We start from the raw sequence: 26,811 nt of genomic DNA, 5'->3' as shown, positions 1-26,811 counted from the left end.
GCACCCTTTTTCTTCAAACATGACCTTTGCAGCTAGCAAGGCTTGTTTGCAGTCTTTCTTCAAAGAAACAACTCTGCATCCTCCAGCATTCCGTGGGACATCTTCTGTGCAAAGGAGAAGTCCCTGCTACCTTCTGTTGTTGCAGAATCTTCAGCTTCTTCCACCAGGAGGCAGCCCTTTTGCACCTTCATCCAGGGTTTAATGGGCTCCTGCCCCCCCAGACACTTTCATGACTCTTGGACTTGGTACCCTTCCTTTACAGGTCCTCAGGTCCAGGAATCCGTCTTCAGTGCTTTGCAGTCAGTTGTGGTTTTTGTAGAATCTCCTATCATGACTTTAGTGTGTTTCTGGGAAAGTAGGGTCACTTTACTTCTACTTTTTAGGGTCTTTGGGTAGGGTATTTTGGACACCCTTAGTGTTCTTTCACACTCCCAGTGACCCTCTACACACTACACTAGGCCAGAGGTCCCTAAGTGGTTCGCATTCCACTTTCATAGTATATAGTTTTTGTTGCCCCTAGGCCCTTTGCATCCTGTTGTGTTCTACAGTGTTTGCACTACTTTTCTAACTGTTTACTTTCCTGATTTTGGTTTGTGTGTATATTTTGTGTATTTTACTTACCTCCTAAGGGAGTATATCCTGTGAGATATTTTTGGCACATTATCACTAAAATAAAGTACCTTTATTTTTAGTAACTGAGTATTGTGATTCTTATGATATGGTGCTATATGATATAAGTCGTATAGTAGGAGCTTTGCATGTCTCCTAGTTCAGCCTAAGCTGCTGTGCTATAGCTACCTTTGTCAGCCTAAGCTGCTAGAACACTACTAATCTACTACTAAGGGATAACTGGACCTGGCGCAAAGTGTAAGTACCATCAGGTACCCACTATAAGCCAGGCCAGCCTCCTACACACGGGCCATGGTAAGTTCCAGACAGAGGTCACAGCAGTACATGTAGTGTAGGTTCTCTCATATGGAAGGTCACATCCACGGAGGTGCATACCGTCACCACCGGCATAGATCACCATTGGCCACTGTACCCCAGAGGGCGGAATGTTAACCAATGAGGAGTTGCACGGCGGTTCCCGACCCCCTCCGGCAGCGGCGCACAACATCAGCGGAATTACCTCACTTCTACCTTTCCCTCTACACAGGACAGGCGGATGCCATTTCAGGGTGGGGGCAGGCCCTGGGATAATGCTGTGTCACAAGAGATGTTAGCACATGTTGGACAAATCACACTGACCCATTACATGTTTACAGGATGCAAACAACTGTAGTAGCTCCATTGTTCAGTTTGTGATGAGCTCCTCACTCTTTTGTCCCTTAGATTCCTACCGCTGTGGATGAATAGGAGATGGAGACATACCCCCATGTACAGATCCCTGGTGGACTTGGCAACTCTGGAGGACAGGCACATTATCCTCACCTATAGACTTGACAGGGCCACAATCACAGAGCTCTGTGCCCAGTTGGAACCTGACCTGGTATCTTCTATCCGTCACCCCACTGGGATCCCCCCTCTTATGCAAGTGCTATCAGCACTCCATTTCCTGGCAACTGGTTCTTTCCAAGTGACAGTGGGCTTGGCAGCAGGAATGCCACAGCCAATCTTCTCAATAGTGCTGACAAGAGTGCTGTCTGCCCTGATAAAACATGTGCAGCTACATTGTTTTCACCCAGGTTGAGGATTTTGCCACTGTGAAGGCCGAGTTTTCTGCAATGGGACATATCCCCAACATTATTGGGGCAATTGATGGAAATCACATTGTATTTGTCTCCGCACGGCAGAATAAACAGGTGTTCAGAAATCGTAAAAGTTTCCACTCCATGAATGATCAGATGGTGTGCTTAGGGGAACCAGTAAATCTTTAGCAACAGAAAAGGATGATGGATGGAGTGCTGAACAATACAAACACTCACCCCCAGTCACAGATCTGGGTTTAATCCATCACTCTTCTGCTCACCATGCACCCCAGTTTGGACCCAGCCATATGTAAACCAGTCTTAAACCTGTTCCTCATGGGAACAGTCCAGCCAGGTCCTAACTGGACCAGAAACAAAAATCCTGGGACCAGTTTAAGGATTTCACCCTTCATCAGCCAGGCTAGATTTTAACCAGTGGCACAGTGAGAAAGGGACCCACGTCTGGGCGTACCCTTCACACTTAAGGCAACTTTAGCAACACAAAAGGATGATGGACGGAGTGCTGAACAATGCAAACACTCACCCCCAGTCACAGATCTGGGTTTAATCCATTGTTCTTCTGCTCACTATGCCACCCCAGTTTGGACCCAGCCATATGCAAATCAGTCTTGACCCTGTTCCTCATGGGAACAGTCCATCCCGAACTGCCAAGCTAGGTCCACCAGCGCATGTGTTTAAGAAAATTTGCCTGACAGTCTGATGTCCATTTTGGGGAGCATCACTCTTGGCAGGCAAAGACAATATAGATGGTAATTGCTTCTTGCAATTACTATCCATAAGCCTTTTAAATTTAGTGTGGGGTGCAGCCCCTCCTCCCATCATCAAGAAACAATCTGAGGGTACAGTGTTTATACTTGGTGCCCACTTTGAAGTGGAAGAAGCCCAGAATGTTTTGTGATGTTGCTTTGTGCACCCTAAGTGGCAGAGGTATGCCCAGACGTGGGTCCCTTGCTTGCTGCGCCACTGGATTCAAGCTAGCCTGGTTGATGAAGGGTGATACCCTGAAACCGGTCCCAGGATGCTTGTTTCCTGTCCAGGGAGGACCTGGCCTAGCAGTTCAGGCTGGACTGTTCCCATAGAGAACAGGGTCAAGACTGATTTGCATATGGTTGGGTCCAAACTGGGTTGATGTGACAAGCACAATAACAATGGATTAAAACCAGTTCTGTGACTGGGGGTGAGTGTTTGAAAAGTTTCAACACTCCGTCCATCATTTTGTTTTGTTTTGTGATGTTGCTTTGTGTGCCCTAAGTGGCAGGGATATGCCCAGACGTGGCTCCCTTGCTCGCTGCACCACTGGGTTCAAGCTAGCCTGGCTGATGAAGGATGATACCCTGAAACTGTTCCAGGATGCTTGTTTCCTGTCCAGGGAAAACCTAGCCTAGCAGTTCAGGCTGGACTGTTTCCATAGAGAAAAGGGTCAAGACTTATTTGCAGATGGCTGGGTCCAAACTGGGGTGATGTGGCAAGCAAAATAACAATGGATTAAACCCAGATCTGTGACTGGGGGTGAGTGTTTGAAAAGTTTCAACGGTCCGTCCATCGTTTTATTTTGTTTTGTGATGTTGCTTTGTGCGCCCTAAGTGGCAGGGGTATGCCCAGACGTGGGTCCCTTGCTCGCTGCGCCACTGTATTCAAGCTAGCCTGGCTGATGAGGGGTGATGCACTGAAACAGGTCCTAGGATGCTTGTTTCCTGTCCAGGGAAGACCTGGTCTAGCAGTTTGGGCTGGACTGTTCCCATAGAGAACAGGGTCAAGACTGATTTGCATGTGGCTGGGTCCAAACTGGGGTGAAGTGGTGAGCAAAATAACAATGGATTAAAGCCAGATCTGTGACTGGGGTTGACTGTTTGAAAAGTTTCAACATTCCATCCATCATTTTATTTTGTTTTGTGATGTTGCTTTGTGCTCCCTAAGTAGCAGGAGTATGCCCAGACGTGGGTCCCTTGCTTGCTGGGCCACTAGATTCAATCTAGCCAGCATTATGAAGGGTAATACCTGGAAACCGGTCCCAGAATGCTTGTTTCTTGTCCAGGGAGGACCTGGCCTAGCAGTTCGGGCTGGACTGTTACCATAGAGAACATGGTCAAGACTGATTTGCATGTGGCTGGGTCAAAACTGGGGTGATGTGGTGAGCAAAATAACGATGGATTAAACCCAGATCTGTGACTGGGGGTGAGTGTTTGAAAAGTTTCAACGCTCCGTCCATCATTTTATTTTGTTTTGTGATGTTGCTTTGTGCGCCCTAAGTGGCAGGGGAATGCCCAGACGTGGGTCCCTTGCTTGCTGCGCCACTGGATTCAACTAGCCTGGCTGATGAAGGGTGATATCCTGAAATCGGTCCCAGGAAGCTTGTTTCCTGTCCAGGGAGGACCTGGTCTAGCAGCTCGGGCTGGACTGTTCCCATAGAGAACAGAGTCAAGACTGATTTGCATTTGGCTGGGTCCAAACTGGGGTGACGTGGTGAGCAAAATAACAATGGATTAAAACCAGATCTGTGACTGGGGGTGAGTGTTTGAAAAGTTTCAACACTCCGTCCATCATTTTATTTTGTTTTGTGATGTTGCTTTGTGTGCTCTAAGTGGCAGGGGTATGCCCAAACGTGGGTCCCTTGCTCGCTGCGCCACTGGATTCATGCTAGCCTGGCTGATGAGGGGTGATACACTGAAACCAGTCCCAGGATGCTTGTTTCCTGTCCAGGGAGGACATGGTCTAGCAGTTCGGGCTGGACTGTTCCCATAGAGAACAGGGTCAAGACTGATTTGCATATGGCTGGGTCCAAACTGGGGTGACGTGGTGAGCAAAATAACAATGGATTAAAGCCAGATCTGTGACTGGGGGTGAGTGTTTGAAACATTTCAACACTCCGTCCATCATTTTATTTTGTTTTGTGATGTTGCTTTGTGCTCCCTAAGTGGCAGGGGTATGCCCAGATGTGGGTCCCTTGCTTGCTGCGCCACTGGATTGAAGCTAGCCAGGATTATGAAGGGTGATACCTGGAAACCAGTCCCAAAATGCTTGTTTCTTGTCCAGGGAGGACCTGGCCTAGCAGTTCAAGCTGGACTGTTACCATAGAGAACATGGTCAAGACTGAAATGCATGTGGCTGGGTTCAAACTGGGGTGACGTGGCGAGCAAAATAACGATGGATTAAATCCAGATCTGTGACTGGGGGTGAGTGTTTGAAAAGTTTCAACGCTCCGTCCATCATTTTATTTTGTTTTGTGATGTTGCTTTGTGCGCCGTAAGTGGCAGGGGTATGCCCAGACATGGGTCCCTTGCTCGCTGCACCACTGGATTCAACTAGCCTGGCTGGTTAAGGGTGATATCCTGAAACCGGTCCGAGGATGCTTGTTTCCTGTCCAGGGAAGACCTGGTCTAGCAGTTCGGGCTGGACTGTTCCCATAGAGAACAGGGTCAAGACTGATTTGCATTTGGCTGGGTCCAAACTGGGGTGACGTGGCGAGCAAAATAACAATGGATTAAAGCCAGATCTGTGACGGGGGTGAGTGTTTGAAAAGTTTCAACACTCCATCCATCATTTTATTTTGCTTTGTGATGTTGCTTTGTGTTCCCTAAGTGGCAGGGGTATGCCCAGACGTGGGTCCCTTGCTTGCTGCGCCACTGGATTCAAGCTAGCTAGGATTATGAAGGGTGATACCTGGAAACTGGTCCAAAAATGCTTGTTTCTTGTCCAGGGAGGACCTGGCCTAGCAGTTCGGGCTGGACTGTTACCATGGAGAACATGGTCAAGACTGATTTGCATTTGGTTGGGTTAAAACTGGGGTGACGTGGTGAGTAAAATAACAATGGATTAAACCCAGATCTGTGACTGGGGGTGATTGTTTGAAACGTTTCAACGCTCCGTCCATCCTTTTATTTTGTTTTGTGATGTTGCTTTGTGCGCCCTAAGTGGCAGGGGTACGCCCAGACGTGGGTCCCTTGCTCGCTGCGCCACTGGATTCAACTAGCCTGGCTGATGAAGGGTGATATCCTGAAACCGGTCTCAGGTTGCTTTTTTCCTCTCCAGGGAGGACCTGGTATAGCAGTTCGGGCTGGACTGTTCCCATAGAGGACAGGGTCAAGACTGATTTGCATTTGGCTGGGTCCATACTTGGGTGACGCGGCGACCAAAATAACAATGGATTAAAACCAGGTCTGTGACTGGGGGTGAGTGTTTGAAAAGTTTCAACACTCTGTCCGTCATTTTGTTTTGTTTTGTGATGTTGCTTTGTGCGCCCTAAGTGGCAGGGGTATGCTCAGACATGGGTCCCTTGCTCGCTGCACCACTGGATCCAAGCTAACCTGGCTGATGAAGAGTGATACCCTGAAGCTGTTCCAGGATGCTTGTTTCCTGTCCAGGGAGAACCTGGCCTAGCAGTTCGGGCTGGACTGTTACCATAGAGAAAAGGGTCAAGACTTATTTGCATATGGCTGGGTCCAAACTTGGGTGACATGGCGATCAAAATAACGATGGATTAAACCCAGATCTGTGACTGGGGGTGAGTGTTTGAAAAGTTTCAATGGTCTGTCCATTATTTTATTTTGTTTTGTGATGTTGCTTTGTGCACCCTAAGTGGCAGGGGTATGCCCAGACGTGGGTCCCTTGCTCGCTGCACCACTGGATTCAAGCTAGCCTGGTTGATGAGGGGTGATACACTGAAACCGGTCCCAGGATGCTTGTTTCCTGTCCAGGGAAGACCTGGTCTAGCAGTTTGGGCTGGACTGTTCCCATAGAGAACAGTGTCAAGACTGATTTGCATATGGCTGGGTTCAAACTGGGGTGCTGTGGCGAGCAAAATAACAATGGATTAAAGCCAGATCTGTGACTGGGGGTGAGTGTTTGAAAAGTTTCAACACTTTGTCCATCATTTTAATTTGGTTTTGTGATGTTGCTTTGTGCTCCCTAAGTAGCAGGGGTATGCCCAGACGTGGGTCCCTTGCTTTCTGGACCACTAGATTCAAGCTAGCCAGGATTATGAAGGGTGATACCTGTAAACCGGTCCCAGAATGCTTGTTTCTTGTCCATGGAGGACCTGGCCTAGCAGGTCGGGCTGGACTGTTACCATAGAGAACATGGTCAAGACAGATTTGCATGTGGCTGGGTTCAAACTGGGGTGACGTGGCGAGCAAAATAACGATGGATTAAACCCAGATCTGTGACTGGGGGTGTGTGTTTGAAAAGTTTCAACGCTCCGTCCATCATTTTATTTTGTTTTGTGCTGTTGCTTTGTGCGCCCTAAGTGGCAAGGGTATGCCCAGACGTGGGTCCCTTGCTCGCTGCGTCACTGGATTCAACTAGCCTGGCTGATGAAGGGTGATACCCTGAAACCGGTCTCAGGATGCTTGTTTCCTGTCCAGGGAGGACCTGGTCTAGCAGTTCGGGCTGGACTGTTCCCGTAGAGAACAGGGTCAAGACTGATTTGCATTTGGCTGGGTCCAAACTGGGGTGATGTGGCGAGCAAAATAACAATGGATTAAAACCAGATCTGTGACTGGGGGTGAGTGTTTGAAAAGTTTCAACGCTCCGTCCATCATTTTATTTTGTTTTGTGATGTTGCTTTGTGTGCTCTAAGTGGCAGGGGTATGCCCAAACGTGGGTCCCTTGCTTGCGGCGCCACTGGATTCAAGCTAGCCTGGCTGATGAGGGGTGATACACTGAAACCGGTCCCAGGATGCTTGATTCCTGTCCAGGGAGGACCTGGTCTAGCAGTTCGGGCTCAACTGTTCCCATAGAGAACAGGGTCAAGACTGATTTGCATATGGCTGAGTCCAAACTGGGGTGACGTGGCTAGCAAAATAACAATGGATTAAAGCCAGATCTGTGATTGGGGGTGAGTGTTTGAAAAGTTTCAACACTCCTTCCATCATTTTATTTTGTTTTGTGATGTTGCTTTGTGCTCCCTAAGTGGCAGAGGTTTGCCCAGACGTGGGTCCCTTGCTTGCTGCGCCACTGGATTCAAGCTAGCTAGGATTATGAAGGGTGATACCTGGAAACCGGTCCCAAAATGCTTGTTTCTTTTCAGGGAGGACCTGGCCTAGCAGTTTGGGCTGGACTGTTACCATAGAGAACATGGTCAAGACTGATTTGCATATGGCTGAGTCCAAACTGGGGTGACGTGGCGAGCAAAATAATAATGGATTAAACCCAGATCTGTGACTGGGGGTGAGTGTTTGAAACGTTTCAATGCTCCGTCCATCATTTTATTTTGTTTTGTGATGTTGCTTTGTGCGCCCTAAGTGGCAGGGGTACGCCCAGACGTGGGTCCCTTGCTCGCTGCGCCACTGGATTCAACTAGCCTGGCTGATGAAGGGTGATATCCTGAAATCGGTCTCAGGTTGCTTGTTTCCTGTCGAGGGAGGACCTGGTCTAGCAGTTCGGGCTGGACTGTTCCCATAGAGAACAGGGTCAAGACTGATTTGCATTTGGCTGGGTCCAAACTGGGGTGACGTGGCGAGCAAAATAACAATGGATTAAACCGAGACCTGTGACTGGGGGTGAGTGTTTGAAAAGTTTCAACACTCCGTCCATCATTTTATTTTGTTTTGTGCTGTTGCTTTGTGCGCCCTAAGTGGCAAGGGTATGCCCAGACGTGGGTCCCTTGCTCGCTGCGTCACTGGATTCAACTAGCCTGGCTGATGAAGGGTGATACCCTGAAACCGGTCTCAGGATGCTTGTTTCCTGTCCAGGGAGGACCTGGTCTAGCAGTTCGGGCTGGACTGTTCCCGTAGAGAACAGGGTCAAGACTGATTTGCATTTGGCTGGGTCCAAACTGGGGTGATGTGGCGAGCAAAATAACAATGGATTAAAACCAGATCTGTGACTCGGGATGAGTGTTTGAAAAGTTTCAACACTCCGTCCATCATTTTATTTTGTTTTGTGATGTTGCTTTGTGTGCTCTAAGTGGCAGGGGTATGCCCAAACGTGGGTCCCTTGCTTGCGGCGCCACTGGATTCAAGCTAGCCTGGCTGATGAGGGGTGATACACTGAAACCGGTCCCAGGATGCTTGATTCCTGTCCAGGGAGGACCTGGTCTAGCAGTTCGGGCTCGACTGTTCCCATAGAGAACAGGGTCAAGACTGATTTGCATATGGCTGAGTCCAAACTGGGGTGACGTGGCGAGCAAAATAACAATGGATTAAAGCCAGATCTGTGATTGGGGGTGAGTGTTTGAAAAGTTTCAACACTCCTTCCATCATTTTATTTTGTTTTGTGATGTTGCTTTGTGCTCCCTAAGTGGCAGGGGTTTGCCCAGACGTGGGTCCCTTGCTTGCTGCGCCACTGGATTCAAGCTAGCTAGGATTATGAAGGGTGATACCTGGAAACCGGTCCCAAAATGCTTGTTTCTTTTCAGGGAGGACCTGGCCTAGCAGTTTGGGCTGGACTGTTACCATAGAGAACATGGTCAAGACTGATTTGCATATGGCTGAGTCCAAACTGGAGTGACGTGGCGAGCAAAATAATAATGGATTAAACCCAGATCTGTGACTGGGGGTGAGTGTTTGAAACGTTTCAACGCTCCGTCCATCATTTTATTTTGTTTTGTGATGTTGCTTTGTGCGCCCTAAGTGGCAGGGGTACGCCCAGACGTGGGTCCCTTGCTCGCTGCGCCACTGGATTCAACTAGCCTGGCTGATGAAGGGTGATATCCTGAAATCGGTCTCAGGTTGCTTGTTTCCTGTCGAGGGAGGACCTGGTCTAGCAGTTCGGGCTGGACTGTTCCCATAGAGAACAGGGTCAAGACTGATTTGCATTTGGCTGGGTCCAAACTGGGGTGACGTGGTGAGCAAAATAACAATGGATTAAACCGAGACCTGTGACTGGGGGTGAGTGTGTGAAAAGTTTCAACACTCCGTCCATCATTTTATTTTGTTTTGTGATGTTGCTTTGTGGGACCAGTACATCTCCCACGTCAATGATAGGTATTCAGGTTCGGTGCATGATGTCTTTGTCCTGAGGAATAGCAGCATCCCAAATGTGATGGGCCAACTACAGAGGCACAGAGTGTGACTAATAGGTGAGCCCTGGTTCCCACCCAGTAGATTTTGGTGTATGGGTATGGTGTGGGCCTTATAGGATAGTGTGTGGCTAAATGTTGTCCCTCAAAATTTGCAGGTGACTCTGGTTACCCAAACCTATTATGGCTGCTGACCCCTGTGTGGAATGCCAGGACAAGGGCAGAAGAATGTTATAATGAGGCCCATGGGCGAACCAGAAGGGTCATTGAAAGGACCTTTGGCCTCCCGAAGGTCAGGTTCCGGTGCCTCCGTCTAACAAGTGGTCCTATGTGCTGCTTACCCAAGAAGGTTTGCCAGATAATGGTGGCATGCTGCATGTTGCATAACCTGGCCCTCAGACGCCAATGTCCAATTCCTGCAGGAGGAGGACGCTGGAGATGCCTGTGTGCCAGCAGTAGACCCTGTGGACACTGAGGCCCATATTTATACTTTTTGACGCTAAACTGCGCTAACGCAGTTTAGCGTCAAAAATTTTTGCGCCGTCTAACGCCATTCTGAAGCGCCATGCGGGCGCCGTATTTATGGAATGGCGTTAGCCGGCGCAAGCAGACCGGCGCTGCCTGGTTTGCGTGGAAAAAAACCACGTACACCAGACAGCGCCGGCGTAGGGGGAAAATGGTGTATGGGCGTCTTAAAATGGGGCAAGTCAGGTTACGTCGAAAAAATCGTCGTAACTCGACTTGCGCCATTTTTTTTCGACGCCCATCCCCCATCAACATGACTCCTATCATTGTAAAGATAGGAGTCATGCCCCCTTGCCCAATGGCCATGCCCAGGGGACTTCTGTCCCCTGGGCATGGTCATTGGGCATAGTGGCATGTAGGGGGGCACAAATAAGGCCCCCCTATGCCACAAAAAAAAATTGAAAAATAACAAAAAATATACTTACCTGAACTTACCTGTACTTCACTGGGATGGGTCCCTCCATCCTTGGGTGTCCTCCTGGGGTGGGCAGGGGTGGCAGGGGGGGTCCCTGGGGGCAGGGGAGGGCACTGTGGGCTCATTTTGAGCCCACTTGTCCCTTAACGCCATCCCTGACCCAGGCGTTAAAAAGCGGCGCAAATGCGCCGTTTTTGGCCACGCCCACTCCCGGGCGTCATTTTTGCCCGGGAGTATAAATACCACGTAAAGGCCTGGGAGTCATTTTTTAAGACGGGAACGCCTCCCTTGCATCTCATTAACACAAGGAAGGTGTTCACGCTAAAAAATGACGCTCACTCCGGGCACTTTGGCGCCCGAAGCGTCTAACGCCATAGTATAAATATGGCGTTAGTTGGCGTTAGTTTAGCGTCGAATTTGCGTCGAAAAAAACGACGCAAATTCGGCGCAACCAGAGTATAAATACGGCCCCGAGGTTGAGGAGGCAGAGAATGAGGATGAGGACAACAGAACATCTGTAATACGGCAATACTTCCAATGACACACAGGTAGGACAGTGTAACTTCACATTTCAATGTTTTTGGTTGTAATTTGTGTGGTAATGGCATGCTGATATTTTCCACTTCTTTGCCCACTTACTGTTCCCTCTGGCAATACATTTTGCAGATGTTGGTGACCTGACATATACTCTTGGTATGATCACTACAGCCAGCTACAGGCCATTAATCTATGCTCATTCTCTGTGCAGTTGATTTGCATTTCTGTACCTGTTTCAAAGAATACATATTTGCTATACATGACATACTCCAAATGTATTTTTGTAAGGGTGTTTATTGATGTACTAATATATAGAGGGGCAAGTGGAATGGGATGGGGTGATGATGGAGGAAAGTCCAGGGTATTGTTCCAGGCTGTTTGTAGCACAGGTGCATTGTTCAAGGGGACATAGGAAGGGGAGCAATGGCATTTCAAGGTGGACAGGGTGACTGAGTGGGACACAAGGATGACAATCAGGAGAGTCTCATTTCCTGGCGGGGATCTTGGCAAGTGTCTCTGGCTTCTGTCTGGATCACAGGGAACGTTTGCGGGGTGGTTCACCTTCTGCAGAGGGAGGGGTGCTGGTGGCCTGTGAGTCCTGTGGCGGGGCCTCCTGGTCACTAGGCAGCGGAGGTGGAAGGCTGTTCACATGTCCGGCTAGTGGCAGGGGCCCACTGGTATGAGACTGCCTCCCTCATTATGTTGGCCATGTCTGCCAGCACCCCTGCTATGGAGATCAGAGTGTTGTTGATGGCTTGCAAGTCCTACCTGATCCCCTGGTGGTGTCCCTCCTACAGCCGCCTGGTCTCCTGCACACTGTCGAGGATCTGGCCCATCGTGTCCTGGGAATGTTGGTAGGCTCCCAGATTCTCGGAGAGTATCTCCTGGAGTGTCGGTTCCCTGGGCCTGTGCTCCACCTGGCACACAGCAGTCTTCCCAGTGTCCCTGGTGGCCTGTGTCTCTGTCCCCTGAACCGTGTGCCCACTGCCACTGACCCCAGGTCCCTGATTGTCTTCGGGGCAAGGTGTGCCCTGGGGTCCCTGTAGAGGTGGACACACTGCTGATTGACGTGTCCTGGGGACAGAGGTATGGGTACGCTGGGTGGGTGCCATGGTGGTATTTCCTGAAGGGGGAGGCTCTGTGGTGATGTGTGACTGGGCTTGCGGAACTGGCTGTCCAGTGGTCCCTGATGGGCCAGGTAGGTCATCCAGATCCTGAAGACCAGAGTTGCTATCATCACTGTGGGCCTCTTCAGTTGGGGGACTGGATACTCCTGGCACGTCCTCTCCGGCAAGAGTTGACTTACCAGAGTCCAGTCCTCCTCCGACTCTGGCCAGGCCCTCAGGATGCAGTATTGCCAGGACTTGCTCCTCCCATGCTGTGAGTTGTGGGGTCCACCGCTAGTCCTCTGGATAGCGAGCTGGTGTCTTGCTGCTATGGAATGAACCATCCCCGTAGGCCGTTCCACCTCTTCCGGATGTCATTCCTAGTTATTGGGTGCTGTCCCACGGCGTTGACCCTGTCCACGATTACCCACCATAGCTCCATCTTCCTGGCTATTGATATCTGTTGCACCTGTGCTCCAAATAGCTGTGGCTCTACCCTGACAATTTCCTCCACCATGACCCTTAGCTCCTCCTCTGTGAAACAGGGGTGTCTTTGTGGTTCCATGGTTGTTATGTGATGTGTGTTGGTGAGAGTGTGTTGGGTATTGTGTTGGGATGTGTGATGTGCTGTGCGTGAGTAGTGTATAGGTGTGAATAGTGTGTGGCTCTAGTTGTGTCAGTGGCCTGGTGTCTCTCTGGTGGCAATGCTTTGTAGTCCTAGAGGGTTGTGGGTAATGTGGGTTTGTGTTTTATAGGTGTGTGGGTGTAGTGTGTGTATGGGTGTCAGGTGTGTGTAGTTTAAATTGGCAATGTGGTGTTGTTTTAAATGTGGGTGTCCATTGTGAGCGCGGCGATATGTACTGCCAATGGTTTACCGCCATTGAATGTCTGCTGTAGTGATTCGTGGGTCATAATGTGGTGGCCGTTGTTTGGTTGGCGTAATGGTGTGGGTTTTGATACTGCCAGTTTATCAATGACCTTTGGGCTGGCGGATTTGTGTATGTGGCTGAATACTGATGGATTGATGTGTGTGTGTCATAATATGGTGAACGGATATCCGCCGCCGCGGAGGTAAGTTGGCGGCCATCAGCGTGGTGGTAAGTGGGATTTATCGCCAATGTCATAATGAGGGTCTTTGTGTCTTTTAAATGGAAAATGTGTTGTCTGTAAATGACGATGTGCTTCCACACAATGCTTTAGGTACATTAAACAACTGCTCATCTCATGCCCATTAAAGAAACTAACCCATTCACCTGTCCCTAAACTCATATCAACTCCAATTAACATCCGACTCTTTAACTTCAACTTAACATATTCTGCTATTGTGTCTTGCTCAGGTCCCTCAGGCCATTACCCTGCCAGCACTGCTTTTTCATCTCACTGATGTGCCCCAAAACTGCCACCCTTTCCTTAACTATCTTTCCATTGTTCTCTTTCCTGTTATCTCTAATTTTGTCCTTAGCGCCATTTAAACTGCTTGCACCCAGTCACACATATCTGTTCCCTCCTTCAACAGTACCCCAACCCTTGAATCTCTCAACATTTCCAGCATGTTGCTGTTGGCTCCCTGGACCCGGGTGGGTTGGTGGGCTTCAGGTTTCATTGAGCAACTCTAACATCATGTGGTAAAACACTGTGATGCAAACCAAGCTGCCACCATGTCACTGCATGTGTTCCGTTCTTCCAGATCTCCCTAGAAGGAGAGGGCAGTACCCTCCCCTTCGTCCTAAGGGAAACTCACTATTTGCACATAGAGGCAAAAACAAGAAGTTAAGTGGGGGAGATTAGGGCTGGGAAACCCCTTGAGTCCTCTTCCAAAAATCAGTGCAGTTCTTATGTCCCTGACTGTTTAAGTTATGAGGAACAGCTCTGTCACTCCACTAGACTTCACATCAAATCAAATGTACTTTATTCAGACACATAACCCTAAAAATACAAGCAAAGTAAAAACATGAAAAATACTCTGTCACAGTACTCGTAGGAACCATAAAAACTATCAAACAGAATCCAGTCACCCATCCTGCAAATCCCTCAGATATATAACAGATTTTTTTTTAATGAGACATTAAAAGTCACAAATTCATCACTTAACATCTGTAAAAATAAAAGGGGAAGACAAACATGAGAGATACCCTTCCCCTTCAGAAGGGGAATAATAAACAATCTTTTTGGAGCAATAAAATATTTACAAAACATAACACAATGAAGGGTGTTCTGAGGAGACACATTGTCGCAGCCACAGGCACCTAAAGAACTCTTATCATAACATCCTTTGGGCGAGGCTCACAATAAATGCAGCAAGATTAAACTAAACTTGGTAAGCAGGAGGCAGTCTCTATTTTTTTTGGAGTAAACCAGATAAGGTTTCATCGCTTGTGTTGTTGTCAGCAACACATAACTCCAAACTGAAGGTCTCTGGAGGTCCAACTCCTCTCTCACCATAGCTCTGTTTTCAAGAAAATGTGTTTTTTTCCAAGCCCTATCCATCTTGCAGACTCCCTTGGGGTTAGAAAAAAGCTCTCACCCCCAGTTGACTAAAGGAATCCTTTATATATTTGAACCAATGGATTTTTGAAGCCCCATCGAGCAACAGACAAACTATACGCTGATTAAGGGTAAGGACACAAGTTTCCATATCCTAATCCAAACTAGCAGGAGATGCAGCTCTATAAATCACTGAGATAACCCACTCCCAGTTCTTCATGTACACAGAAAGATGGCACGCTCTGAGTCACACAGAGTAACCGCTGCAATTATTTGTTTATTGTCACCTGAAAGTGGTCGAAGGCTGTACATCCCCAGATCTCACTACCATAGGCAACCTTGGATGTGCGTTTGGCCTGATAAATCTTCATCAAATTCTTAAGAGGTTTAGTGCCAAGCCTCGACCCAAACTAGAGGACTACAGCAATAGATCTAGTAAACTCCCCAGAAGGATACCCCAGTGTTTGTCCCAGTTGAACCTGTCAAAAGCTGACCAAGTGGAGGTATTTGTGTTGAGTCACAGTATACTTGTTAATCACTAAGTAAATGTCCAGGCACTGGTCAATGAAGGATTTCCCTTGCCTTAACCCACACTGTACTTCAGAGATGATGTTATTCTCTGTACCCAAATAAGTGAGTCTAGACAACAGGGGCCAGATGTATCAAAGGGTTTTACCCATTTTAAGTCTATGGGAAAATGCATTGGTACATATGGCCCCAGGACACAGCCCACAACCTTTACAATCAATGAGAGAAATTGGATGGTAATATTGTGGTTGTCCTTAGTCCCCATTTTGGAAACAGGGACAATTATAGAGGTGGACCAGCAAGGGGTGGGTCTCTTTAATGGAAGCATTCAAATTCTGAGTTTTAACAGGGGACCAAACCTCCACCTCGCTAGGAAACAAGTCTGAAGGTATGCCATCTGGACCCGGAGCCTTGTTATGTGATGAACCTATAATGCCCTGTGAAACTTCTTCTAGATTAAAAAGTACCATAGACCTGCCACGGGAAGGTGTTGCGGGGCCAGCTCATTGCCCAGAAGGTGCTTGAAAGTTATATAATTTTTACGGTGAGAAACCTACTGGTCATCTGTAATGTGGTGACACATCACTACTTTGTTTCCCTGAGCAAAACACTGTTGGGTCACTATATGTCAGAAAATTGAACTATCTATCCATGTATTTGATTGAGCTCGGTCTTCCCAAGTTTGGGCTTTCAGCTCCTCTGCGTCTCTCTAACTCAAGCTGATAATTTTTTGTGAGGTGGAGATCAGGTCCTTGTTTCTAGGCATGACTTTAAGTGTGGATTTGAGAGACCTCAGGGCCTTAGAGCAACCTATGTCAAACAGTCTCGTGACAGGATTAGTGGGGTTTGTGACTGGATATGTTAACAGTGCAAAGTTTATTTTAGAGATAACATCCGAAAGCTGCTAAGATTGATAAGTCAGAGGTGGTGGGTTCCAGGCAGATTTCAAAGTCCTGAGCACACCTGTGAAACAAGGAGCACGCAAAACTATCAGGCTCAACCATTGCCCTCCTGATGTGCCTTCTTTGGTCTGTAAGGGAAGGAGCACCGACAGGCTCCAGAGTACATAATTAAATAGGCTGCCGCCAGCTCAAACTAGTACAGACTGGGTTATGGTAACTAAAGACGCTGTGCAAGATATTACAACAAGACACTGACAAAAAAGGAGACAAAAACAAAAATAAAATCTATTATAGAAGAACAGCCCTTACCAGTGAATGTCGGAAGAACATGCAGATTTGGAGCATAACCCAGCTTGTCCAATGTAAAAACCAAATTGTTACCACAAACGTGTGGATTAAATCTCATGCACTGATTAGACTGGGAAAATGCCCCCTCCCAATTTTCGGACAATGATTCAATAAAATTACGTAGGCACGATATATTTGAAGAATTATGAGCAATAGCAATAGCATCATACACATTCGGAATATAGCAATCATTGAAACCCAAAACTGACAGTCTTAATGTCTGAATTTAAGGGAGTCAGAAGGTAAAGCTCCAACACAAGCACCAGCAGTTAGAGCAATGTAAATAACTAGGCCCTCTTTGGCCATCTCGGAGACTGAGGCAGTGGCTGGAGCAAGATAAGCTTTATAGCCCTCCAAGGGCAAGCAAATTGGGCCTTCCAGTTTTCCTGCAGACAGATAACATTAAGCTCCCTAAAAAAAGCATGCCAGTGTAAATCACTGAATTTTGAGGCACATCCTGCAATATACCAGCTAATTAGGCTTAATTTATCACACTCATACTCAGCCAGACCTGCTCATGAAGTGGCGGGTTGGTTGAGAGCGTACCATGCAAAGCCTTCAGTCTAGGAGTCAGGAGCCTAGATTTGAACTTATGTTTAGTGTTAGAAATGGGGTCTCTGGTTGGCAGACAGTTTGCACTCTGTCCAAGCATGGACCCTCACTCTAGTCAGGGCAATGGAGATACACACTCGAAACTCTTACTCCATAGAAACAATGGAAATGTTGTTTCTACACAAAGTACCTTGTACCTTTACCTCTGTAAAAAATAAAGCCGCACGGGTAAGCATGCAGTAAAAATGTCAGCGATGCGTTGATTCCTTACTCGCAAGTGAGTCCGTATGTTGTTTCTTCTTCTGTCGGGGAGGCGATATGCTACTTTTATCTCCCGCAAGAGAGTGATGCATCGATCTCCGGACAGGGCATCTCAGATCTGCGCAGGTTTATGATGATTTTGAAGCCCAGCGGTGATGCGTGAGAAATCCGGCCTCACAGTGGTGGAAAACTGTGCTGCATGGGGTTTGACTCATTTTTAGCAGCCGCAAGCAGGTGTTGCATCGTTTCTCAAGCAGCAAAGCAGATGATGCATTGAAATTAGTCGCAAGGCGGGTGGCGTGGCATTTTTTCAACCGCGTTGCAGGTGGTGCGTGGAACTTTTCACTGCCCGGCTTCCTGTGCATGGATTTCAGTCCTTGTTCTACCAGCTTCACCTTTCAGGGCCCAGGTACTGGATAGGGCACCATTTGTCAGGGCAGGAGTCTCAGCAGAGAGTTCCATGGCTTTCAGAGGAAGTCTTTGAGGGCCCTGAGACTTTAAAACAGGAGGCAAGCTCAGTCCAAGCCCTTGGAGATTCTTCACAAGCAGGAATACACCACAAAGTCCAGTCTTTGTCCCCTTCCTCAGGCAGAAACAGCAACTGCAGGATAGCCCAACAAAGCACAGTCACAGGCAGGGGAAGCACTTCTCCTCAGTTATTCAGCTCCTCCTTGGCAGAGGTTCCTCTTGGTTTCAGAAGTAAATCTATAAATCTGGGGGTTTAGGTCCACTGCTTATCCTCTTTTCTGCCTTTGAAGTAGGCAAACTTCCAAGGAAAGTTTCTGTTCTTCACAAGATCCTACCTTGTCCAGGCGTGGCCCAGACACACACGAGGGGGTTGGAGACTGCATAGTGTGACGCAGAAACAGCCCATTCAGGTGTAAGTGACCACTCCTACCTCCACTCTAGACTAAATGGCTCATCAGGATATCCAGGCTACACCCCAACTCCATTTGTGTCACTGTCGAGAGGGAATTCACAAACAGCCCAACTGTTGGTGTGACCCAGACAAGGGAATACAGAGTCACAGCATGGTTTAAGCAAGAACATGTCGACATTCTAAAAGTGGCATTTTCAAACAGACAATTTAAAAACCAACTTTACTAAAAGATGTATGTTTAAATTGTGAGTTCAGAGACCCCAAACTCCACATCTCTATTTGCTCTCAAAGGGAAACCTCATTTTAAGGGTATTTAATTGCAGCCCCCATGTAAAAGTATGAGAGAGACAGTCCTTGCAACAGTGAAAACTCAACTTGCAGTATTTCGATGCTAGGATATGTAAAACACATCAGGTCCCACCTTTAACATACACTGCACCCTGCCCATTGGGCTACCTAAGGCCTAATGTAGGGGTGCCTTACATGTATAAAAAGGGGAGGTTTGGGCCTGGCAAGTGGTTACACTTGCCATGTTGAAGTGGCAGTTTAAAACTGCACACACACAGAGACTGCAGTGGCAGGTCTGAGCCTTGTTTACAGGGGTACTAATGTGGATGGCAGAACCAGTGCTGCAGGCCCACTAGTAGCATTTGATTTACAGGCCCTAGGTACCTCTATTGCACTTTACTAGGGACTTACTAGTAAATCAAATATGTCAAACATGGAAAAGCCAATTATACATACAATTTACACAGGGGCACTTGCACTTTAGCACTGGTCAGCAGTGGTAATGTGCCCAGAGTACCAAAAACAGCAAAAACAGAGTCCAGCACAGTCAAAACATAGCAAGCAGAGGCAAAAAAGACAGGGGAGACTACGCCAATGATGCCAGGTCTAACATTTAGCAGCAGGGGTGCTGTTATTTGGAGACAGGTGGACCACAGGATCCTCAAAGGGGTCAGCAGCAGAGATGGTAACAGAAGGTTTCCCAGCAACCTGTGGTGGAAGAGGACTCCTAAAAGCCTCAGAGATGCTATTGACAGCCCAGGAAGGTGGCAAAGTATGAATTTCAGTATGATCCAGGGACATACGATGCTCTGCAAAGCCAATTTCTTTAGAAATCACATCCACAGCTCTTGCTGAAGAAGTGTCTATGGTCATGCCGCCAGGTGAGGGTTTGGGGATCACTTCCTTCTTCTTTCCCATTATAAAAACACATTACCCAAACAGCCAGCAAGGCAAAAATAAAGTCAAAGCACACAGAGCAAAAGGGCCCAAGACAAAGTAAACTTGTGAGATCAAGAAGCACAGGCAAAGTCACTTACTTCCTTGGAAAAACTGAAGACAACACTTTTCGGTAGAGCAACACAAGGTGTCCTAAAAAGTGAAGAGCAAGGAGACTAAGCCCAGCCCATTCTTGAGCGGCCACATACAGGTGAGGATGAGCCTGCTTTTGTCCCCATCTTCACCCGGGCGCATCCCGTGCTGCGGATCCTCAAAGTGCACTTTATAGTGCTCTCAGCTTCAACAGATTGGTGGCAGGTGCAGTGATGAAGAGGCAACCTCTGTAGCCCCTTTGGCATCTGGGAAAGGTAGTCATTGAAGAAAATACTCCCATACTGGGGGTCCTCAATGTGTGCTTTATAGTGGTCTCAGCAGCAAGAGATTACCGGTAGGTGCAGTGATGAAGGACCCACCGCTGTAGTCCCTTTGGCATCTGGGCCAGGTAGTCCCTGAGGAAAATGCTCCCACTAAAACTACTGCATGTGTGATGATGAGTTACTATGCTGCGCTGTACAGTTCTAACCCTACTGTCACTAGGAGTGGGCAGAATGCTCAACTTTGCCTGTCAAATTGGTGAAGTTTAGTGACTTCACATTACTCTTGTATTACAGAGTTCTGGCCAAATTCCTCCAATCATCGTGTTGTGGAATTTTTCTTCTGTGAGGCTACAGAAATGTGAGCTGTCAAACACGAGTGAGATTTGGCATCCCCTAGCATGATTTTCTAAAATGGGCAGTGATGAGCGGTCGCGGTCAAAGGGCGGCCTCTCAAGCAGATTTTATGCTGCTTGAATAGATTTTGTAATCAAGGGGCAGTAAAAACAACTCAAATGGCTAATCACTTTTAGCTCCACATGCAACAATTTTTTCAAATTTTTCAATACTGCTTATGCTACAGGCACTAACTTAAAGCACAAGCAGCATGATGTGCATATTTCCTGCCCATTAGTGGAACTCTGTAGAATCTTGTGGCATTTTTATGTAACTCTGTGTAATTCCGCTGCCCACCACTGACTGTCACGAGGCGACTAAGGGGCATAGTTATACTCTGTTTGTGCCGGATTTGTGTCATTTTTATTGATGATAATTCGGTGCAAACTTAACTCCATATTTATATTTTGATGCTAGACATGGCTAGTATAAAAAATATAGAGTTTGCGTCATTTCAAGGATGTATGAAACCGTCTTGCGTCAATAAGATGCAAGGTAGGCGTTCCCATCCAAAAAATGACTCAAACACCCTAGTGCCATATTTATCCAACAGGGCAAAAATGATGCACGGGTGGGATGCGGACTAGAAAAAAGACGGAAAGCCCGATTTGTGTCACATTTTAACGCCTGGGTCAGGGCAGGCATTAAAATGGGGCAAGTGCACCACTACGCAAGGAAAACACACATAAGCAACATCATTGCTCAAGAAGGACAACATGGAGGTGCTCCTGAGGCAGCATGCCACACGACGCAGAGCACAGGACCAACAGCAGCAGCCACCACCACCCCAACGTGGCACCCAAAGGCAACGCCGAAGGCAGGAAAGGGTCTTCAGCACCAGGACAATCCTCCAGGGCCTCAGGGAACAGGATATCATCCGGAGGTACAGACTCAACTGGCAAGCCATACAGCAGCTGCTGTGCCAAATTGAGCCACGCATAACAGCCAGCCTGCCGACACTACACAATATAGCACCAGTGACCAAGCTGATAGGCGTCCTGCACAAGTTGGCAAGTGGCTCCTTCCAAACAACAGGTGCCCTGGTTGCTGGGGTATCACAGCCCTCATTCTACGCCTTCCTTCCCAAGGTCCTAGATGCCATAATCTCCCTCACACCCCGCCACATCAGCTTCCCCAACACCCAGCAGAAGCAGAAGCAGCAGCAGATCAAACAGGGGTTTTACCAAATACATGGCTTCCTGCATGTGCTTGGTGCAATTGACTTCACCCATGTCCGGATTGTACCTCCTGCTGCAACAGAGCATCTACATCTACACCAGAACAGAAAGCACACCGACTGCATAAATGTGCAGGCCATAGTTGACTACCAGGGATTGTTTACCAACATTTTGGCCAAGTATCCTGGGAGTGTACATGATTCCTTCATCTTTCACCACAGCACCATCAATCAGCATTTCCAGGATGGACGATATGGCAATGGCCTTCTTGTCTGTAAGTCCATAAACCTAGCAATATACACACAGCACAGCATCCCTGTAGGACACACAATACATACACCACTAAATTGACATGTGGGCAGGAAGACACTGAGGTGTGACACAGGTAGTTACGTTGTACACCCTGACACAATGGGATACACACCTATGGACAAATGACTGTTGCCAATAACAATAGATGCCACTCTAAAGCTACAAAGGGCCAATGTCAAAGAACACAGTGACAATGACATGGCCTGCACTGGAAGTACAATTTGGAAGATGAACCCTTTACTATTACATTAGGCCACATAGTCAATCCCACACCCTCCCAAGCAATAAGTACTGTGGAAGGGGGGTGTAATGTGTGTTGCAGCAGGTCAAACACTATGAGACACATAGCATGATGATGCTGACTCACATGTAGGTGACATGGAAATACTGAGGCAGTCCCAACATCACACATCACTCCTGGGGTGACGTTGCCAGGTAGCAATAAGGAAGTGGACCGTGCTATGAACGCATATTGATGTGCCACTAATGCAAACTGCTCACTGCTGCACACACTGAAAGAGCCAATCGTCCATCAAAATGACAGATGTACAGGGAGATGGGCCTTCCTGCACAGATACATCCACCTCCACAAGGCAGTTAGCCTGGTTACCTGGAGCAGGTTGGGTAGTGTAGGTGCACGGTTGCACATTAGCCTCTGGCAGGGTAAACTACAAAGGTCTACATAGAACCAGGTCACACATGGGACAATTGTGCATTGTCAATTCTGAACACCTCAGTGCTGCCAACTTAGGGAGATGTGTTGGGCATTGACGCCAAGCCTAATCAAAGGGCCTCACTTCTGGTTTTCATGTGCAATGACATATGTCTAAGTGGATAGGATGTCTAGGCCATGTAGTTCAGTCATGTTACCACCACATCCGAATCTATTGTGTGTGTGGAAGTATCATGTCCCTTCCAGTGAAAAGCACACTAAAACATGTTGCTCATTACACAACGCATGGTACATACATACTGAACTGCAGTTTTGAAACAAAACCATAGATATCAGGTCAATGAGCCAAACACAAGTTGTCAAGTCAAACAACCCAATGCAGGAAAAACCTCACAGAAGCCCGGGATCTCACACACTGCCACAAACACATATGGGTCACAGACGACACAAGATATCAACTGCCATGCTATATGACATTCCTGGTGCAAGCACTAACAAAATATTTACTCCTATTTTCTTTTTCAGCTGATCAGGGTTACGGGATCCAGCCATGGATCATGACCGCATTCCCCAACCCAAGCAAAGCAACAGAGCATGCCTATCATGAGGAACATCGGAGGACACACACAATTTCTGATTCAGGTGCCTGAACATCACAGGAGGAAGCCTTCTATATGCCCCAGAAATGGTCTGCAAAATCATATTGACTTGTGCCACCCTGCATAACATTTGTGTTAGGAGGAACATCCCCCTATATGAGCCCAAGCAAGAACCGCCTGAGGAGGAGGAGGAGGAAGAGGATGGTGCCAGGGAAAATGAGGGGGAACATCCAAACACAGCTGCAGGAATACGCCACAGACAACAGATCGTTCAAAACTTTTTTTACCAATAGTCACTCTAAACACATTGTTAGGATACATAATTAAACACCTCACTTTATCATAAAATCCTGCTCTGGTTACTTATTCCTCCATCACATGTTCTTTAGGAATGTGAGTATTACCTCAGGGAGCATGTCACATTGACAAATCTGAATACTTCTGATGAAACATCACATGTGATGCATATGATTGTACAGCAAACATCACACACATATTCAAAAACATCTTTTGAATTTCACATATGAAGGACGAAATCATAGGACCACAGCATATGACATGTTGCCAACATGGTCTACTGTAGCACATGACACACAATTATGACATCTCCAATCATAAGGTAAATAAGCGCCTCATACATGAGGCAGTGGATATGAAATATCAGTGGTAACAGGAATGTATGAACAGACCCCTGACCTTAGTAAGTGTGACATTTGCTATCTCTGGAAGGAGCTTGTGTGACAAGAGGCTCATCAATCCTGAAAATGGATAGTATGAGTGTCCCAGGTATGACAAGCAATGGTCACAACACATGCCCTGTGCAGTCCATCCCTGGTAATAAATCCTACCACTGCCATGTGTTACTTCTCTGCCGTCCCATCTATATGGGGCACCGTAAATGGACTATCTGTACCCTGGGAATCATCATTAACACTCACCCAGACTCCCATTCTGACTCCTGTTTGCTTCCCTTTTCCATATGGCATGCTACAGAAGAACTACATTAGCCTGCATGGACTTCAGGTCCCTTAATGCACTGCCTGATAGTCGGTAAGACCTGTATTCTTCTGTCCAAAGCTTTCTATGGGGAAAGTCTGGTTGTCCACTTATACTGGATTCTCTGCTCCAGGCCTTGTGAGAGACTGAAGCTACACACACCAGTGAGCTCCCTCGTGCTGCCCAGCCATGTGACTTTGCCCTGGCCTTGCTGCTGCCTGGAACAGCTTAGAAGCTGCCATTCCATGAAGCTCCTCATCGTACATTGGAGTACAATTCATTTGTTTACCAGAGCTCTTGTTGGATTGTGTTACATTCCTGATTACGCCTCCACCTGCTCTCTATTTACACAGTGCTGTTCCTGCTTGTTCCAGTCAGACTCCGCTCCCTGTTTCTCAGCCTTGTTCATGTTTGTTTCTGCCAGAGCCTGCTTTCTTTTACCCAGACCTGTTCTAGTCTTTGTGTCAATCAGAGCCTGTTCCCTGTGCCTGCCTTTGCCTCCTAGTTGGTTCCCTTGCCCTCTGTTTCCTCTTGGGGTTTTGTGTCTGATAAGTGTACTATCAGTCCTCACCTGTATAGAAGTGTTTAAATTTGTATTTGTTCTGGCACCTGGTTTCCAGGAGGCTAATCCAGCACCCATCATTTGTCTAGTTCTGCATGTAATTGTTAGTGCCTATAAGTGACAATGTGCTATGACTGAGGGTCCAGACACAGATTCACTTCTGCTGCCACCTTTCGATGGGGCTTGCTTGGTGACTAGCTGTGAAATTTATCTGCGCAGAGGCACTGACGTTCCCTGTTGCTGGGGGAAGTTCTGAGCCCTACCCTGTGTACAATCTTAGTGATGAGCCCTCCGTTACTGACCCGTTACATATTTGTCCACACTAAGGCTGCTCTGTATTTACTATTCTGTATTATCTGCTTTACCATAGCTGCCCTATGCCCTTGTATGCCTTTAGCTGCTCTTCTGCTTTAGGACAATTCTGCCTTGCTAGATACTTTGTGAACTCAAGGGTTGCCCAAACAGACTCCTGACTAGACCTGCACAAAACCGTAACACCATGGAGCCCAATACTGACACAGGGTACACATGCCCACACACTTCAACAGGACACTTTTATGCAATGCACCTCTGAAAATATGTGAACACATGCAGCAAGGGATGCAGGTCCACCACAGCAACATGAGTAACATAGGTAATTTTCATTAGTCAAACTGATGTGTACATAACAATTTTATGATTGGAATTGAGGCACAGTGTTGCAAACACTGTACCTACCAAACATGTAAAAAAGGCCTACATATGGGTAGTTTACACACAAGTCACCATGAAGTTGTAGCCAAAAATGAATGACATGTGAAGGGATAACATATCCGACATAGCCATCATCAGCCACCCTCAATCATCCCTGTGTATTGTTTTTCATGGGGAATGTAACGTTCCCAAAGTCAAACAACTACACATATTACAAACACATATCATGAGTGTTGTACATCATTGACTGCCATCTGATGTAGATACCCATTTGTAACACATTCATACATGAGCATTACGCCAAATGTATAGCATGCTGTTCCATCAAAAGCAAACATAGGCCCTCATTATAAGCCTGGTGGTAAATCCGGCTTCCTGCAGTGCTAACGGCTGCGAACATACCGATGCCGTGGCGGAAATCCGCTACAGGTATATTGACCCACATCTCGTAATCCGCCACAATACAGACTCCCACACAAGTACGCCACACCAAAGGTCAGTGATAAACTGGCGATAGCAAAACCTACACTGTCACGCCAACAGAAATATGCCCACACTATCACGACCCACGAATCAACGCAGCGGTCATTCAACCGTGGCAATCCATTGGCGGTACACACCGCCACACTCAAAATACACACACATTTACAAAACACAACCACATTGGACAATTCAAAATACACACACCTGATACACATACACACACCACACCCACACACTCACACCACTATAAAACACACACCCACACTACCCACAACCTCTTACAACTACAGTTTTGGAAGAAGCAGAGAGAGAGAGAATAGCAAAGAAAACACCAGCATCCAGAGGCACACAACACCATCACTCATACAACATCAACGCACCTCAAAGAACACACCCCAACACATCACATCACACATCACAAGAAACATCACCTCACACATCACCCACACCACATTATGGCACCTTAAAGACACCCAGGGTTTTCTGAGGAGGAGCTCAGGGTCATGGTGGAGGAAATCATCCGGGTAGAGTCACAGCTATTCAGATCACAAGTGCAGCAGACCTCCATTGCAAGGAAGATGGAGCTGTGGCAGAGAATTGTTGACAGGGTCAACGCAGTGGGACAGCATCCAAGAACACGGGATGAAATCAGGAAGAGGTGGAATGACCTATGGGGGAAGGTGCGTTCCATGGTATCCAGACACCAGGTAGCCATACAGAGGACTGGCAATGGACCTCCACCTCCTCCTCCACAACTAACAACATGGGAGGGGCAAGTCTTGGTGATCATGCATCCTGAGGGCTTTGCAGGAGTAGCAGGAGGACTGGACTCTGGTAAGTCAAATCTTTACTAATATATCCCCCTCCCTACCTGCATGCCATCACATATTACCACCCTTACCCTCACTCCCATCACTCCATCACCTCACAGATACCCCACTATCACAACCCACACATCCCAATACCAAGCCCTGCATGTAACACCAGTGCATGGACACCCATTACAGACCTGCATGGACACCGATCACCAAAGCATGTCCAGTAGAGAGACTCACCCAGGCCACAAATTCACCACTCACACAAGGACCAAGGAAATAATGCAAGCACAGGAGTAGAG

This window comes from Pleurodeles waltl, chromosome 3_2 (genome assembly GCF_031143425.1).
Source record: "Pleurodeles waltl isolate 20211129_DDA chromosome 3_2, aPleWal1.hap1.20221129, whole genome shotgun sequence".
Taxonomy (NCBI): domain Eukaryota; kingdom Metazoa; phylum Chordata; class Amphibia; order Caudata; family Salamandridae; genus Pleurodeles; species Pleurodeles waltl.
This window is presented reverse-complemented; position numbering follows the sequence as displayed.